The sequence below is a fragment of the Oryx dammah genome, unplaced genomic scaffold, assembly GCF_014754425.2.
Source record: "Oryx dammah isolate SB20612 unplaced genomic scaffold, SCBI_Odam_1.1 HiC_scaffold_10, whole genome shotgun sequence".
Lineage (NCBI taxonomy): Eukaryota > Metazoa > Chordata > Mammalia > Artiodactyla > Bovidae > Oryx > Oryx dammah.
Window position 1 is genome coordinate 49,468,514 of NW_024070194.1, and position 18,743 is coordinate 49,487,256.

The 18,743-nt window shown below is 37.3% G+C and overlaps 1 protein-coding gene across 6 annotated transcripts in view; it reads left to right on the forward strand.

The window, feature by feature from the left end:
• The window catches only part of ZEB1 (zinc finger E-box binding homeobox 1), a 198,817-nt gene that overhangs the window by 41,729 nt on the left and 138,345 nt on the right, over positions 1–18,743 (forward strand). For 2 of the 6 annotated variants that reach the window (XM_040248045.1, XM_040248044.1), the window contains exon 2: positions 8,507–8,663. The exons of the other annotated variants lie outside the window; for them this stretch is intronic. The gene's annotated coding sequence lies outside the window, so the exon portion shown is untranslated. The remainder of the gene's footprint in view (positions 1–8,506; positions 8,664–18,743) is intronic. 6 annotated transcript variants of the gene reach the window in all.

Consider the following 18,743-nt stretch of genomic DNA (forward strand, 5'->3'; position numbering starts at 1 on the left):
GTTTGCTTTGGAACCGACATTTGCCTATTTTAGTGTGATACTGTGTGTGACTATCCCTAAAATATGGTAGCTTTTAAATGGTAGCTTTTAATATTGCTTTAACTTTTTGGAAATAAAGGGTGTATGACAAGATATTGTAAATTAATTTTTTTGAGCAGATGAACAAAATGTGGACTGTTTTTGAAGACTGAAAATGCAAACTCAGATGCAAGAAAAATATATTTAGTGAAAGGTGAAAAGCATCTTTTTTCAGCCAGCAAAACTAATTGTCTTGAAATGTTTTATTAATATCTCCAAAGAGTTCACGAGCTTGTAGGTGCTGTGCTGTTGCAGGGCCATCAGCAACCTGAACGGTACTGTTTGGGTGCCCTAGGAAATCACGTGTTTATTGTTACAAAATTCTATAATTTGGCATAGCTTTTATTTAATTTGTGTGCACATTAGGTTAGGGGATATCATTCATTTCATAAACACGCATTTAGTGTCATTGAGTTTTGGTGGGCCAAGCTGAAAACAGTGTGGCCTTTGCTTCTGAGGAGCCATCTCAGTGATGCGACCTGCTTGGCTAAGATCGGTGCATGCGGTATAAGGGAAGTCTATGAACATTGCCTATGAACAGCTTTCCAAGAAAGGCCAGGGGTGCCGGGTGGGTAGAGGCAGGGTTTAAATGAGAAGCAAGTATGACTTAAATTCTTCTTACACATAAGAACAATGTGATATTTAAAGGTGAATCTAATCTAACAAAGCAAAGGTTCTCACTTTCAATGAAATAAATGAGCTTTATTATTATTTTTTTGTTTGCAAGTACTTGATACCTTTATTTGTACTGAATAAAAGTTTTATTGTTGATTCTTTTTGTTGGATAGGTTGAATTTGTGAATATGTTCTAAACCATATTAAAATGCATTTGTACATCCTACTAAATACAGGAAACGTCATCTTTCGACCAGTCATTGTCATCTTTAGGCTTTCCAAGTCTTAAAATGTTTTGTTCTTTCTTTCTTTCTGAGTCACACCCTTAAGGCCTTTTGAAGTGTCATCAAGAAAAAAACCGCTGTGAATGTTTGGCTCCACCAGACAGGCTCACGCTGCCCAGTCTTTGCCAGGGTTACCCTCTGCCTTTCGTGCCACATGGTGGTCCTCATTGCCTGACGCCAAGACCACCCCATGCCCCCTTTCAACAGCTTCGGCTGTCCACCACCTCCTTCATCCTGAGCTGGTAGGGTGGAATAGAGAGCTGCTGGAAAAACCAGACTTCAAACTTGAATCATCTTTGATACCTGTTTTGTTCCTCACTGCCGAATGATGGATTAAAATGATCCTTTGGATTCCTGTCTCTGTCCCTTTTCAAAGCCAGGGTTGGACTGTCAAAACACACCCTGTTAGGCACACCCTTGCCAAATCGGGCTTTCTGAAGGGTTACTTGGGTTTCTGAGCAGAGAACGTTGCTTGCCCTTCCCGGACACGGCGTGGGTCCTCTGCAGTGCATGTGCTTTCCTGGAGAGTGGGAGTTTTCCAAGGTTCTGCTTCCTGTTCATGCTGTTTTCTTCAGCCTGAAATGCAGTTTATCTCTACCTATAAAAATCTTATTTGTTGTAAGGTCTAGCAAAGACCTTTTTCTTCTGTGAAGGCTTCCCAATCAACCTTAATTTGAATCCTTTGTCTGAGTTCCTAGCACACACTACTCATGAGCTGGAGCAGGACTTCTGTGATTCTTGGAAGAAGCTGAGAGGCTGTTTTCATGATGAGATTCCATAACGTTTCATACTTCATGCTTCTTTCCCCCTCGACACTTAGCAGAGAATCCCACTTAGAGTGAGTGGGCAAATGTTAGGTAATTGCTTTACTCACAAGAATTTTTGCAGAATTGCTTGCTACTCTGTACCCAAGAAGGACGGGTATAATTAAGCTTCTTTAACTGTTGTTCAAGCCAGGATCCCTTACTTCCTTCTGCGTTCCTGTCTACCTGTAGGGTTAGTTGGGTCTTTGGAAAATAGCTCTTGGCTTTGGGGATGGGTCGTGTGTGTTTTAGAGAAGGAAATAAAGCTATTGTTGGACTTTGGAAGGTGTAGCTTTTTTTGTTTTAAAGTGTTTTGCTACTTGGTACTGTATGCATAAGGCCGTGTTGGTGCAGTGTTTTGCATATTTCTTTGCTTTCTCTTTAATACATTATTTTTAGACTTCGGGTGTGATGGTGAAATAGAATCTCTGGGAGTGGGGTTTACTCTGCATTTTTACTAAGACCCCTTTGAGGTGCTTTCAAAGGTGGTGGTGGTTGTGGTCATGACCGTGACCGCTCTGAAAGCTGATGTGTGTCTGGCCCACTCCTCCAGCCAGTGGACAGCTGTTAACTTAGCTTGTGTTCACAGCAGGCCTGTGAGCTGAGTTGCTGTTGTTATCTTCATTTTTCACTGGAGAAACTGAGGTAAAGATAAATAACTTGCCCCCAAATAACTTTCTTGTAAATGTAGTAAATTTATGAAAAGGATGAGGCATATTTCTTTGGCTAATTTTAAAAATCCTCCTTTCTTAAGGGTTGCTGTGAATAATGTGATATAAAGAAACTATTTCTTCTTATATATGTTGTCATATCAATACACCAGCTCTATAGAATACTTCAACAGGTAGATCTAAATATGGATACCCTATATTTTACAACTCTTGGTAAAAAAGTAGACACACAACTTTGCACATTGAGGAAAACTTTAAAAAATTACACATTCTAATAAACACATGATTTTAAGAGGACTGCTCTTTAGTATAAATAAATACATGCATGTATATGTATGCATATGTGTGTACATATATATATATGCAATAGACATATAGAGATGTTACTTTGTGACCAAATGGAATATAAGACTCCTTAAATACATAGTTTTTGCTTAAATAGCATAAATCTTGATTTTATATTCAGAAATATTCTATTTTTAATAATAAATTAGATTTATAAATAATAATAATAAATTGGGTAAGGTTATTTCAGGCTCTTTGGCTGTGGTCTGGGGAAGCATGTGGTAGTGGTGGTAGGAGACGCTAATACGTTGGTATCGTTGCCTGTTCTGAGAATTTTAGTGAATGATTTTAGGTGTTACGTAATGAGTACTCTGACTTTGGAGACTAACAGAACTAAAAAAGTGTGTTGTGTTTGACTGGAAACATCTTATGAATTATGACTGAGTAGACAAACCTAAATTGAGTTAGTGCCAACTTTTATCCTTATAGCTAAATCTAAGCAGTTTTGACTATTTTTATATTTCTCATTTACAAATTTTCTGAACTTCTCTTACTGTCAGTTTATGTATAGTTGAGATGAGTTATATCAAGCAATCAAGATAAGACTTTAATTTCTAATGCTATCCATGTAGCATGGTTTAATTGCTAGACATTCCTAAGAAAAACTGGATAAAAAGAATGCCAGGAGGTAAAATAAAAATAGAAGTGATGCCACGGGGAAATCTACAAAATTGACTTCTGTGTTAGAGACTTTGTGTGTGTGTGTGTAATTTTTTTAAAATTTATTTATTAATTGAAGGATAATTGCTTTACAGAATTTTGTTGTTTTCTGTCAAACGTCAACATGAATCAGCCATAGGTATACATATATCCCCTCCCTTTTGAACCTCCCTCCCATCGCCCTCCCCATCCCACCCCTTTAGCTTAACACAGAGCCTGTTTGGGTTTAGAGACATACAGCAAGTTCCCGTTGGCTGTCTATGCTACATGTGGTAATGTAAGTGTCCGTGTCACTCTCGCCGTACACCTCCCCCTCTCCTCTCCCCTCCCCATGTCCATAAGTCTGTTCTCTTATGTCTGTTTCTCCATTGCTGCCCTTCAAATAAATTCTTCAGTACAGTTTTTCTAGATTCTGTATATATGCATTAGTATACAATATTTATCTTTCTCTTTCTGACTTACTTCACTCTGTATAATAGGTTCTGGGTTAATCCACCTTATCAGAACTGACTCAAATGCATTCCTTTTTATGGCTGAGTAATATTCCATCGTGTATATGTACCACAACTTCTTTATCCCTTCATCTGTCGATGGATATCTAGGTTGCTTCCACGTTCTAGCTATTGTAAATTGTGCTGCAATGAACAATGGGATATATGTGTCTTTTTCAATTTTAGTTTCCTCAGTATATATGCCTAGGAGTGGGATTGCTGGTAGTTTTATTCTTAGTTTTTTTTTTAAGGAATCTCCATACTGTCTTCCATAGTGGCTATATCAATTTACATTCCCACCAACAGTGCAAGAGCATTCCCTTTTCTCTACACCCTCTCCAGCATTTATTGTTTGTAGACTTTTTGATGATGGCCATTCTGACCAGTGTGAGGTGGTATCTCACTGCAGTTTTGATTTGCATTTCTCTAATAATGAGCTACGTTGAGCATCTTTTCACGTGTTAGCCATTTGTATGTCTTCTTTGGAGAAATGTATGTTTAGGTCTTTTTCCCACTTTTTGATTGGGTTGTTTGTTTTTCTGGTATTGAGTTGTATGAGTTCCTTGTATATTTTGGAAATTAATCCTTAGTCAGTTGTTTCATTTGCTATTATTTTCTCCCATTCTGAGGGTTGTCTTTTTACCTTGCTTATCATTTACTTTGCTGTGCAAAAGCTTTTGAGTTTAATCAGGTCCCACTTGTTTAGTTTTATTTCTATTTCTGTTACTCTAGGAGGTGGGTCATAGAGGCTCTTGCTTTGATTTATGTCATCGAGTGTTCTGCCTATGTTTTCCTCTAGGAGTTTTATAGTTTCTGGTCATACATTTAGGTCTTTAATCCATTTTGAATTCATCTTTGTGTCTGGTGTTAGCAAGTGTTTTAATTTTATTCTTTTACATGTAGCTGTCCAGTTTTCCCAGCACCATTTATTGAAGAGGCTGTCTTTGCCCCATTGTATATTCTTGCCTTTGTCAAAAATAAGATACCCATAGGTGCGTGGGTTTATTTCTGGGCTTTCTGTCCTACTCCATTTGGTCTGTATTTCTGTTTTTGTGCCAGTACCATACTGTCTTGATGACTTTAGCTTTGTCATATAATCTGAAGTCAGGAAGGTTGATTCCTCCAGCTCCATTCTTCTTTCTCAAGACTGCTTTGGCTATTTGGGGTCTTTTGTGTTTCCATATGAATTGTGAAATTTTTTGTTCTAGTTCTGTGAAAAAATGCCATTGGTAAATTGATAGGGATCACATTGAATCTGTAGATCACATGTGATAGTATTTTCATTTTCACAATGACAATTTTATTTATTCCTACCTTTATTCTTCCTACCCACGAACTTGGAATATCTCTCCATCTGTTTATGTCATCTTTGATTTCTTTCATTAGTGTCTTAAAATTTTCTGTGTTCAGTTCGTCTCCTTAGGTAAGTTTATTCCTAGATATTTTATTCTTTTTGTTGCAGTGGTGAATGAGATAGATTCCTTAATTTCTCTTTTTGATTTTTCATTGTTAGTATATAGGAATGCAGGTTATTTCTGTGTATTGATTTTGTATCCTGTGACTTTGCTCAATTCACTGATTAGCTCTAGTAGTTTTTTGATAGTATCTTTAGGGTTTTCTATGTACAGTATCATGTCATCTGCAAACAGTGAGAGCTTTACTTCTTCTTTTCTGATCTGGATTCCTTTTATTTCTTTTCTTCTCTGATTGCTGTAGCTAGGAGTTCCAAAACTATGTTGAATAACATAGTGATGAAAGTGGACACCCTTGTCTTGTTCCTGATCTTAGGGGGGAATGCTTTCAGTGTTTCACCATTGAGAATAATGTTTGCTCTAGGCTTATCATATATGGCATTTATTCTGTTGAGGTAGGGCAACAAATGTGCCCATTTTTTGAAGAGTTTTAATCATAAATGGGTGCTGAATTTTGTCAAAGACTCTTTCTGCATCTATTGAGATCATATGGTTTTTATTTTTCAATTTGTTAATATGGTATATCACATTGATTGATTTGTGTATATTGAAGAATCCTTGCATCCCTGGAATAAACCCAAGTTGATCATGGTGTCTGAGCTTTTTAATGTCTTGTTGAATTCTGTTTGCTAAAATTTTGTTGAGAATTTTTGCATCTATGTTCATCAGTGATACTGGCCTGTAGAGAAACTTTTGATGAAATTTTATATATTCCTCAAACTCGTGTTCTGAGTCTGTAAGATTGGGTGTAAGACTGAATGCCTGTGGGGTTTAAATTAATCATACATTCTTCTTCCCCTAACTTTATGTATTGAGTCTGTGTCTTTGGAGTTAGTGATCTGTATGTTTGAGATTTAATGTTGAGGTTAAAAGGTTTACATCTTTTTAATAAAATTATATTTCTTTCTTAGGCATAATTCTTTCTTAATTATAGTAAAAGAAACATTGGTTCTTAAGGGGTCTTGATTTTGCTGCTATTTAGCTCTGTGGCTTTGGACAAGTAGTATATTACTGCTGGACCTGTTTCTCCATTAAAATGAGGGGTGGTGTTAAATGTTAAAACTGTTATAAGTATGAACTAGTTGAATGCATTTAAGATTATATATAGGCACAAAAACACTTGACAAGTCATCATTGCTGGAGTATGAAACTACCTCTGTTACGTAGGTGTGTTATCAATAATGTTGTTCACACCAAAAGAAGCATTCTATGCTTTCTGGTTCATGATTTTGTTACTGTGATAGTAACTTTTCAGAATTATGTCTCTTGTACTAAAAATTAAATTAAATCACTAGGTGATGGTTAAATCACTAAGATGATGATTGGAATCTTTAGGATTAGTGACATGAACAAGTTTAGAATTGTTTCTCTTATACTGAAGGCTTGATTTTTAAAATATCTCATGTTCTGCAATTTCATTTGACTAAGGAATTTATCTTTGATCTTCTTCCAGAGTAAGGGTATGAATACTCCCACAGTCATAGTCTATATTTAATTAAGTTTTGCTCTGTGGGCTTCATCAGGCTCAATAATAATAAAATAGTTGTATCTTTTCTGCTTTCAAAATACATCTTGATAGAAAGTCTTCTCAGATCACCCCACATGTGACAAATCTATTCAAACAGTTTAAACTGCCACTGTGTGCTTGTTTCTCTCTTGGAAATTTACCAATCATACATCTTCATGAACTGTCTTCTCCTCCCACAACCCCCATGTTCAAAGTTTTATATTATAAAACTCCTTGAGAAAGGAGGTTAACGTTGTAGCTCCTACTATCCAGGAAAGAACTCTGTTCATCTCTGAATAGTCCTTAAGTATTATTGCTGCTGAGGATTTGGGATTAAAATTATTGGATAGAATGGAGTAAGCCTGTTTCTAGGATATCAAACTATTTCAGGTCAGTGTGATTAACTCTTAAGACACAGCAGTTTCGGTAAGCTTTGGGCTTTGCTCTGAAGTCAGTTTCTGCTGGTTTAACTATAAATTGACTCTTTACTTTATATTCTCTTGTATGTAACACCAGGTTGCTGATGGGAGGAACCTGTCAGGGTGTGGGTCGCTAGAGATGCATGTGCACCTGCCTTCATGTGTGAGAGGAGGGCGGGCGTGGAATCTGAGGATAGGGGTGTGTCATGCTCAGCGTTCGGATCTGAGTCCTGCGTGACTAATTATGTACACTGAGTCTGCACCTGTTATAGGTGACATTCAGAAACTGTTTTTAATCAGTAGTAAATATGATACCTCAGGAAGGTAAGACAGTGTTTTCCTTGCTTTCCTGTCTTCGTTTTAGCTTTATTGTATATTTACTGAAGCTTTACATTGTCAGGGAAAAAATGTTACTGAATGGGCCAACTTCTGACTGGGAAGGAATGCTGTTGGGGATCTGAGGGAATATCTTAACCACAGGTGGAACAATGTAGTATGCCAAATACTTGAGAAGTATCAGAACAGAGGGAGACTGAACAACTTAATCAGAAAGCCCAGTGATTGAAGACCATATATAATTGACAGGTGCTACAAAGATCAGCTGTAGTAATTGAGAGAAAAGGAGCCTCAGCTGGTGCAGAAAGGGGGCAGAGTTGTTGGTGCAGTGTAATTGCAAGTGGTAGCCAGACATTTTTCTTCTCAGTACAGAGGATGATGCTTGCAGGCAGGGCGTGTAACCTTTAACTTCTTAATGGTGTGGACTGCAAGTAGGTGATGACTTAACAAATACTTTATATAAGTATAGATGATGCTGTCAGAGTGTGTCCCCATATTATAATTAGTTTTCAGGTAGATTCAATGACAGAATTTAAATTTGTGACTCTATAGTTTATAGGTACATCATTGAATAAATACCATCTTTGTCATGTGTTAACTTGGGTTACAGAATAATTGTGGGAACTTTTTGGAAACAACTGAAGTTTACTTAAAACTATTCTCTGAAGATAATATTTTTTATCCTAGCATTTCTTCTTAAACATGTTAATGACTGCTTGAAAAGAGGTGAATCAAACTCAACTCACTTAATTTTCCAGCTTAGAGTCTTTACTCATTATCAGTTAGTGAATGTGGAAACAATTTAATAAAGTTTGGGTAATTTAGTTTCAGTTTAAATTCTCAACTGGCAATTGGCCGAAAACTCCTATCTGAAGACGTGAGCATCCAAAAGTCATGTTGTGATTTGGCTGCTGTCTGCTCGACAGAGGAAGGCCCTGACGGGAGAGCTGTGGAAAAACTGACTGGCAAAAGAAAACCCACGGTAAGAGTTTCCCTTTAACTTACTGTGTGTGTGTGTGTGAAGCATACCAACCCATTGTATCTGAATTAAAATTTTAGAACTTTTAAAATCTAGGACAAAATCAACGCCAAGTGTTTGAATTTATATGTCTATGATTTACATCTATAATAAGATAAATGTAAGGAATGGTTTTGTAGATAAGAGATTTTTATAATGCTTGATGTTGATAAGAAAATAATATAAAGTGTGAAAATCAGTTCAACACATTCAATTTTTTATAGTTCTGCTGTAATCATCATTTTAAAATAGCATATTTTAAATGTTTCTTGAGTAAAGTTTCTACCAAACTGAATTAGTTTCATAGCTGCTCCTCATTCAAAGTAAATGTCATAAATTTTACAGTGAAGTAGCCTGTTGATTCCTGCTTCCTTTTTAATTACATTATAAGATGATAGGGAGGAAGAAAGAAAGTATAATATCAAATAATCAAATACAGTGAGTCTGACATTGGGCCTTTAAAACATACCATTATTACTATACCTAAGATACTTATGTAGCCAAAATAAAATGGAGTAGTTGTTTATAATATAGTACAGTATCAAATTGTAGTGAAACAATTAGACCTCTCTCTCCTGCCTTTCACATGTTTGCACTGAGAAAATAATTCAGATTTGGCTACATTTTTGTGTCCTTCAGGTGAAGCTTAATAGTTTTATGCTCTTTGTGTTTGGCTCCTGTATGCCCCTTTATTTGAATATCTGTGTTCTGTCAGATCCATGATTCATTATAGTAACTTTGGACAGGAGTGGAATTAGTAAATTATAAAGGTTGAAATCCAGAATCAGTATTTATCAGAGCTTACTTGAGTGATTGTCTCTGTGGATGTAATAACTTTGTGATAACTGGACAGTGTGATGAAGGCCAGATATTAATAATAGATTGTGATTCTGTGTCAGACTTACAGTTTTTGAGATTGACATAGTTTGGGTAATTTTTATTTTGCAATTAGAGGTGTCAAAATGATGTTAGTTGAATGTGACCGTATTTTCTAGAGCTTAATAACAAACATGTCAGGACCAGCACGTGTGACAAGCGCCTCACACAGCGTCTGTCGCCATGTGAGCATTCTCAGGCCGACAGCGAGCCTGGTGCCCTGGGTGGTGGCATCTGGCCTTCCTGCACTCGGTCTGCGGGGAGTCTGCTCTGTGCCGCCCATGCAGCTGAGTGCCGAAAGGAAGATGGTGCCGTTCAGAACAGAGGTGCTTCCGAACTGCCCTTAAACGTGCAGTGCAGATGGTGATTACAGTGTAGATAAAATTGCACCTGGAACCAATACTTCGGAAAGGCATAAGCAGGTGTGTGAGGAAAGCGGGAAAGCAGGGATCTCTTGTTTATTTACTAACGTAACTGATGACTTGTCTTCTGAACTTTCAATATGTATCATTAATTAAATGAATATCTTCTAATCAAAACATGCAGAAAGACTGAATTCTAACCACGGAAATCTTTTTTCTGCTGCTATTCTGTTTTCTTAGATGTTCTTAAGAATTTGCAGCAAAGCCTTGTTAAAGTCATGTTCTTATAAGAATTTCATTTTCTGGAGAGAATTCTTATGTTTTAAGATTTAATGCAGTGAATGATGTCCCTGATTTCTTCAGCTGAATTTAAGATTATTAAAATAGATGTCATCCATGAACTAACCACTGTCCTCTCCTTAGCACTGTCCTCTCCATTCTAGTGTCAGGACAGCACAGGGATTTACTTATCACTCACTTTATATCATTGAGTTGTTATGTAGAGACATGTTTTAATGATAGTATGATTTCCTTAATCAACTTTTATCCCTTTTTGAAAGAAATAACTGTAAAATTTGTTTCTTTTATAGCTTATTCTGAAATATGCATATTTTATTAAATTTTTGAAAATATATATGATAGACCATTTGATAACTAAATGTTTACACTTTTTCTGTAGGACACAGTGAATCTTGTCTAAGGGAAGCGATCTTTGAAAAATGATAAAGTTAATTTGTTTCTAAGTTAGATCTGTCAACATTAAAAAAAAATTCATTGAAGACTCACTTTTCTTTATTCAGCTGATAATATGAAAGCAGATTGAATCAGAGGACACAATCTAGTAAGAACCTAAAATCAGAAAGGTTTACTTTTAGATTAGACATGTTCTTTCCCCTAATTTACTACTAAAATATATAAGCTATTTAAAAAATTAAATAACTACAACTATTTTTCAAGTGGCAAAAATCCAGGGTAAGTCTGTTGTTAATTTCCTCCTTAAGATTGTGATGTTGACTTCAGTCTCTGCAGTGACTTCTGTTATAATTTTTTCCTGGGTACATGCAGAAGAAGGACTCCAGCCTCCCTTTCAAGTATTCTGATTTGAAGATCTTAGCTCAGCTGATAAGGCAGTTTGTTTGTCACTGCTGGGAGAAAGATGTCATTCCCATCCTCCCAGGAGGAGTGTCTAGAGGAAAATGATCCTGGCTGGGCCGCGGGCCTTGCAGTTTTCATGACATCACATTTCTATGATGGCTCTTTTAGGTACTATGCATTTATCTTCAAGTGGTCCATGGGCAGGTGAAGAATTGGGTATTTAGCCACATAAAGATGTTTAACCACATACTTATGTAAACATCACAGATGGAAGGGGGGATACATAGCCTTTCTTTTACTAAAATGAATGAAAAATGACTCTTCTTTCTAAGCAAACAAAAGTCTACTAACAGTCATCATTTTTATGATGGACATAACTGTGACTTTTCAGTTTAGCGAAATCAGTATCTGCTTGGTATGTTGTGATACAGTGGCTTCTAAAAGAAGTTCGGAGGCTACCACTATCAGAATAAATGATGATTAGCAATGGTGTGGAATTGGAAGTTTCAGAAAGGTAAATTTTAATAAAAAGTTATTGTTTATAATGGTGGGAAGGAAAAAATCATTTTCAGTTCATAGATGGAAGAGCTTTTAAATGTGGAAAATGAGATGATGTGATCATTCATCTAAAGCCAGACATCCTGGAATGGGAAGTCAAGTGGGCCTTAGAAAGCATCACTATGAACAAAGCTAATGGAGGTGATGGGATTCCAGTTGAGCTGTTTCAAATCCTGAAAGGTGATGCTGTGAAAGTGCTGCACTCAATATGCCAACAAATTTGGAAAACTCAGCAGTGGCCACAGGACAGGAAAAAGTCAGTTTTCATTCCAATGCCAAAGAATGCTCAAACTACTGCACAATTGCACTCATCTCACACGTTACTAAAGTAATGCTCAAAATTCTCCAAGCCAGGCTTCAGCAATACGTGAACCGTGAACTTCCTGATGTTCAAGCTGGTTTTAGGAAAGGCAGAGGAACCAGAGATCAAATTGCCAACATCCGCTGGATCATGGAAAAAGCAAAAGAGTTCCAGAAAAACATCTATTTCTGCTTTATTGACTATGCCAAAGCCTTTGACTGTGTAGATCACAATAAACTGTGGAAAATCCTGAAAGAGATGGGAATACCAGACTACCTGACCTGCCTCTTGAGAAATCTGTATGCAGGTCAGGAAGCAACAGAACTGGACATGGAACAACAGACTGGTTCCAAATAGGAAAAGGAGTACATCAAGGCTGTATATTGTCACCCTGCTTATTTAACTTATATGCAGAGTGCATCATGAGAAATGCTGGGCTGGAGGAAGCACAAGCTGGAATCAAGATTGCTGGGAGAAATATCAATAACCTCAGATATGCAGATGACACCACCCTTATGGCAGAAAGTGAAGAGGAACTAAAAAGCCTCTTGATGAAAGTGAAAGAGGAGAGTGAAAAAGTTGGCTTAAATCTCAACATTCAGAAAATGAAGATCATGGCATCCGGTCCCATCACTTCATGGGAAATAGATGGGGAAACAGTGGAAACAGTGTCAGACTTTATTTTTTTGGGCTCCAAAATCACTGCAGATGGTGACTGCAGCCATGAAATTAAAAGATGCTTACTCCTTGGAAGAAAAGTTATGACCAACCTAGATAGTATATTCAAAAGCAGAGACATTACTTTGCCGACTAAGGTCCGTCTAGTCAAGGCTATGGTTTTTCCAGTAGTCATGTATGGATGTGAGAGTTGGACTGTGAAGAAGGCTGAGCACTAAAGAATTGATGCTGCTGAACTGTGGTGTTGGAGAAGACTCTTGAGAGTCCCTTTGACTGCAGGGAGATCCAGCCAGTCCATTCTGAAGGAGATCAGCCCTGGGATTTCTTTGGAAGGAATGATGCTAAAGCTGAAACTCCAATACTTTGGCCACCTCATGCAAAGAGTTGACTCATTGGAAAAGACGTTGATGCTGGGAGGGATTGGGGGCAGAAGGAGAAGGGGACAACAGAGGATGAGATGGCTGGATGGCATCACTGACTCAATGGACGCGAGTCTGAGTGAACTCCGGGAGTTGGTGATGGACAGGGAGGCCTGGCATGCTATGATTCATGGGGTCGCAAAGAGTCAGACACAACTGAGCGACTGAACTATACATTCTTGGCTTTTGTATAGCTTACTTAAAATAAGGAAACTTGAAGTTTCTAAGGTACCAAGAAATGTGAGTATCAGCAGAGCTCATAAAGCCTATCCTGTATGATCACTTAATAAAATTATACGAAGCAGTTTTACATTTCTGAGTTGTCATGATTAAGAGGTTGGGCTCTAGAATCAAATCGGTTGGGTTTGACTATTAACTGAGACTTATAAGCGTGCAGCCTTAAACCCCTCTATGTACAAAGAAAATTTTTGTATTTGTAGATTAATTCAATTCAGTTCACAATAAGTGCAAGTACTTTAATGATTTTCAGATGAAATATTTGAATTAAATTTAAGATAGGTATTTCATAATCTACTGTCCTTATTTTTGCTTACAATATAAAAGTACTTCTTCCATTGTAAGGTCTCAGTAAGAGAGAATCATTTCAGCACTGGAAGTATCATTTCCCATGACCCTAATCAGTTGGATAGAGTTAATCAACTTGGTAAGTTACTGAACACTTAACTAAGCTGTCTAGCACTTGCTGATAGTAGTGTCACGATAGCCAGAAGAATTATGCTGTCACTGTGCTTAGGCCTTAGGAAGACTAAAACCATGGAAAGAACACTTAGACGTCAAGCTGAAGATCTGAGACCTAGTTCCTGCTCTGCAACTAATACGTGGAGGGATCGTGGATACATGAAATGCTCTGACTGAGGCTATCTCAGACCTCAAGTCTCCTCACTTTGTGTGTGTGTGTTATATGTATGTGTATGCGTGTGCATGCATGTGTGTGTGCATATATGCACACAGTATGTGTGCATCCATTCTATATTATTGCCCTAAATTGAAATGAAAAGCTAAGAATTCATCTAAGCTTTTTATTTTATATGCTGAGTAAAGATTTCTGTCCTACATGGTATTTTACATGATACCATCAAGTAAAAATACATTATTGATTTTTACATATACTATTTCAGGGCTTTTCAAATATTCCCATATAAATTATGTACTATTCTATAACTTCACAAGGGAAATGTAAAATTGCTGTGAAAGTGAAGTCACTCAGTCATGTCTGACTCTTTGCGACCCCATGGGCTGCAGCCTACCAGGCTCCTCTGTCCGTGGGATTTTCCAGGCAATAGTCCTGGAGTGCATTGCTTTAGTCTACCCAATTTCAAACTGATTTCCTTGCCATATGATTAAAATTTTTTTCCAGTAAACATTTCTAGCAGGTACCAAGTTATTTTTTTACACCTTTAAACTAGTTTTTTATAACCAGTCTTAAATAATTATAGTAGTTCATAGCAACTCTGCCCTTTACAACAGTATACGGTTTTCTAGTTATGTAAACGGTATCATGAGTTTCCAGAGTACTTTACTGATTCAAGTAGAGTAAGTATATAGCCTTTGAAGGGAGAAGACATAAGCAAGCATGATTTGTGCTTGTATGTATACACTTTATCATATGATCTCACTGAATCCTGTAAATACCACCTACTCCTGCTAAAGGGGAGCAGGGTGGCCAGAAGCTGCTAGTTAAAGGTCCCCTGTACTGCCCAGCTCTGCCTCAGTGTGACAGGCATCTGGGCCCCAATGTGTTCCCAGCTAAGTGAATGTAGGAAGTTGGTTTGTATGTATATTGACCTACAGATGAGATTGTAGTCATAATTAGAATAGGCTTTGCAGGTGGTGCCAGTGGTAAAGAACCTGCCTACCAATGCAGGAGACAAAAGAGACTCAGGTTCGAACCCTGGGTCAGGAAGGTCCCTTGGAGGAGGGCATGGCAACCTACTCCAGTATTCTTGCCTGAAGAATCCCATGGAGAGAGGAGCCTGGCCAGCTACAATCCATAGGATCGCACAGTCAGACACAACTGAAGTGACTGCACACACATTAAGAACGCCTGCTGCATTTTAAATGTTAAAATATAACAAGGCATTAAAAGCAAACCTTTTTGGACAAGGAGAGCATTTAAATTTATAAGTTATTTGGAGGAAATACTAACATGCAGTCATATGAAAGAAGTCTTAAGTTTATAAGAATATAAAACTAACAAAATTCGTGGAGGATTTGCTTACTGTGTTACCATGTTGGAAAAAGTCCTATCCATCACTAAGCGATCATTAATACAGAAAAAGCGAAACAAAGAATTTTAAAAAGATAATATCTCTAATTACTGTGAAAATAAGACAAGTAGACAGTTCTCTCTTATGCTGTAGGGACACTTTATGTGGGGACAGATAAATGATGACTGTGGTTCCGTGGTGGTGGTGATGTGGTGGAGCATATGAGGGGCACGTTTCAGGGTATCTCTGCCACATACTTTACCTTAGAGATTCATTTAAATGTTTGAGGAACATATAAATCCAAATACCTGTGTGGGTGTTAAAATCTTTCACTTGAATACTTGAGTACCTGCTGTGAATAAAATATTATGCTGTTTTATATTTTGCACAGTGAGGCTGTAACACGCAACCTCCTATCACTTAGCTGAGACCAGTCAACCTCATCCAGAGAAAAGAATATCGGTTGGTTAAAGGCAGGGTCATTTGAATTGGGAATAGTTTTGAAAATGCAAACCCAAGTGTAATACATACCATTAAAATCAGAAGGCAGCATGAGTTTATTGAGATATGAAAGTGAAGTCACTTAGTCGTGTCCGACTCTTTGTGACCCCGTGGACCGTAGGCCACCAGGCTCCTGCGTCCATGGGATTTCCCAGGCAAGAATACTGGAGTGGGTTGCCATTTCCTTCTCCAGGGGATCTTCCCGACCCAGGGATCGAACCTGGGTCTCCTGCATTGTGGGCAGACGCTTTAACCTCTGAGCCACCAGGGAAGCCCATTGAGATAGGAAAGAGGTATAATATCAAAGTACTTTCCTTTGCATTGGTTCAGTGTACCTGACAAACCATAATATGTCATATTTGTTTGTTAGGGGTACAGATTTTTCTGTTTCTCTGATATTTTGTTACCTAAAGTATCATTGGACTAGAATTTACAATTTTTCCTTGCATATACACATATACGCAGTAACAATATATGCAAGTCAAATTTAATTTTTAAATGACTGTCTTACAATGTTGGTATATCCATGCCAACCACAGGGCAGTCTGTGCTATCTTTTGCACCCTTGCTTTGTACAGGGTGAGCATGTTCGATGTGTGGCAAGACAGTAGATAATAGTTCTATTTTTACTTGGACTGTATTTGGCTTAATAGGTGATATTCTGGGGGCCTGGGTTTCTGTAATTATGAAAAATTTCAAACGTGCAAAGGAAAAGAGACAAGTGTAATAAACCCCCTATATCTATGGTCCAGATTTAACAACTAGAAATTTTTGCCACAGTTGCTTCATCTGCCTCCTCCTGTTTTCTCAACTATTTTGAAGAAGATCCCAGACGTCAAGTCTTTTTTACTCCTACCTTCTTCAATAGTCAACTCTTTTATTTAAAAAAAGGACTTTTTAAAAGTTTATTTTATTGGAGTATAGTTGACTTACAATGTTGTGGTAGTTTCTGTCATATAGCAAAGTGATTCAGTTACCCCTATAAATACACACACACACACACACACACTCTTTTTCATATTCTCTTGCAACACACACACGCACTCTCGTTTTCATGTTCTCTTCCAGCAGATATTGAATATAGTTCCTGTGCTATACAGGAGGGAAATAAAGACTTTTTAATATAACTACAATACCTCTAACACATCAAACAAAATTAACAAAACTTACTTGTATCAGCTGATGCTATCTCCCTATTCAGTCCCCTATGCTTTTGATTCAAAACTCATATGATATTTGGGCTGTTTGTTCTGAAGCCACACAAAATCCTTGTCGTGTTAGGTTGTTAGGACGGCTGCATAGTTGAAGTCTTTTCTTCCTCAATACCTACTTCCCTTCCCCCTTGCCTCTCCCTTCCTCCTTCCCTTCCTCTCTTCATCTCTCTTTCCTTCCTGTTCTTGACTCATTAAAGGAGCTGGGGAAGTTGTCCCATAGAATAGCCCCTATTCTGGATATTTCTGGTGGCTTCCCAGTTAATATATTACATTGACATCTACATTTCCTGCAAATTAGAAGTTAGCTCAAAAGACCTGGTTAGATCCAGGTCAAGCTTTGATTTTAGGGTTTAGGTGGGGTGGACAGGAATACCTCGTACATGAAGCTGTGCCTTTATGCTGAACCACGTCACGGAGCATGTGGTGTCTGCTTGGCACACTCTTTGCAGTGCTAGAATTGGTCAGTGCCAACAGCCCAGTCTCTCCATGGAGCCTTTCCCCCTTTCCTCTTGTGGTTTAACCCGTTGCCAATTGTTTCTGAATAAATTCTATCATTAGGGTTTGCAGGATAACAAATATTTTAATCTGTAACACCATCCACATTTATTACTAGAAATTCTTCTAAGAAGAATTTTCCCTTGTAAACTGTGACTTTTGATTTCTCTGAAATAGTTCATCCTAGAAATAAACCCAGTGCTCTTAATATCATCTCTTTTTATTTATTTATTTTTTATTTTACTTTACAATACTGTATTGGTTTTGCCATACATTGACATGAATCTGCCATGAGTTCCCAATCTTAAATATCTAGTTTACTATCCAAGAGTAACTTTAGGTATGAAGATCACATAGCACTGAAGTGACCATGTAATTACAGGATTTTTATAGAGTAAAGATACTTCTTCCTTGATTTTTATGAACAGTGTCAGTATTAGGACAACTTTATATAGTTAGCATGTACAGTATTGATTATTTAGGAACTGGGACCCTTTTCTTCCAAGTTCTGCTTGGCCAAATATGTTTCTCTTTGCTGAGTCATGAGTGATTAGTTGAACTTCAGCAAGCCAAACAGTATCACAGGGCAGAGTAGTACTATATAGGTGGGTAGCATATAAGGGATGATCTAATATTGCCAAATTTGTACACTTAAATTCAGGGGCAAAACTGTTATTTTTATTATTAATTTATTTAACAACCACCAGTAACTCCATTTAATACTGTTAACAAAATAAGAAAAATATTTCACTTTTAGATGACATGACTGATTAAGAAAACCTATGGCAATCAGCTTTAAAGCCATTTTTATAAACAGGAAAAATAAAGTTCTGGATATACTGTATCTTTATACCAACTGAAAAAACACTGGAAGAAGACCCTACTCAGAACTGTAACAAACAAAGCATAATACTTACCAATAAATTTGAGAAAGATGTTAGACCTTTCGAAAGAAACTTAAAACATTTGAAAGCATCTTAAGATTTAAATAAATGAAGAGAAACTATTTCTTAATCTTGAGAATTGTTGGCAAATTATTTCACTATAAGCAATTAATAGATTTCTCAGTTTACTTCTAACTTTCAGATTTTCTAGTGACTTACTTTATTTGATAGTGATTCAACAGTGAGGGTAAGTCTCATTCTACTACATACTGGGAAACGTTTAAAACATCAGTGGTAATGATGCCGGAACAGACGTGTAACTCAGATAGTAGAAGAGAATTCTCTGCCGCTTGCAAATTTGGACAGAAGTTTTCCTTGAGCCCCTGACTTCTTGGTCAGTGAGAGTTGAGAGAAATGCTCTTCATCCTGTGAC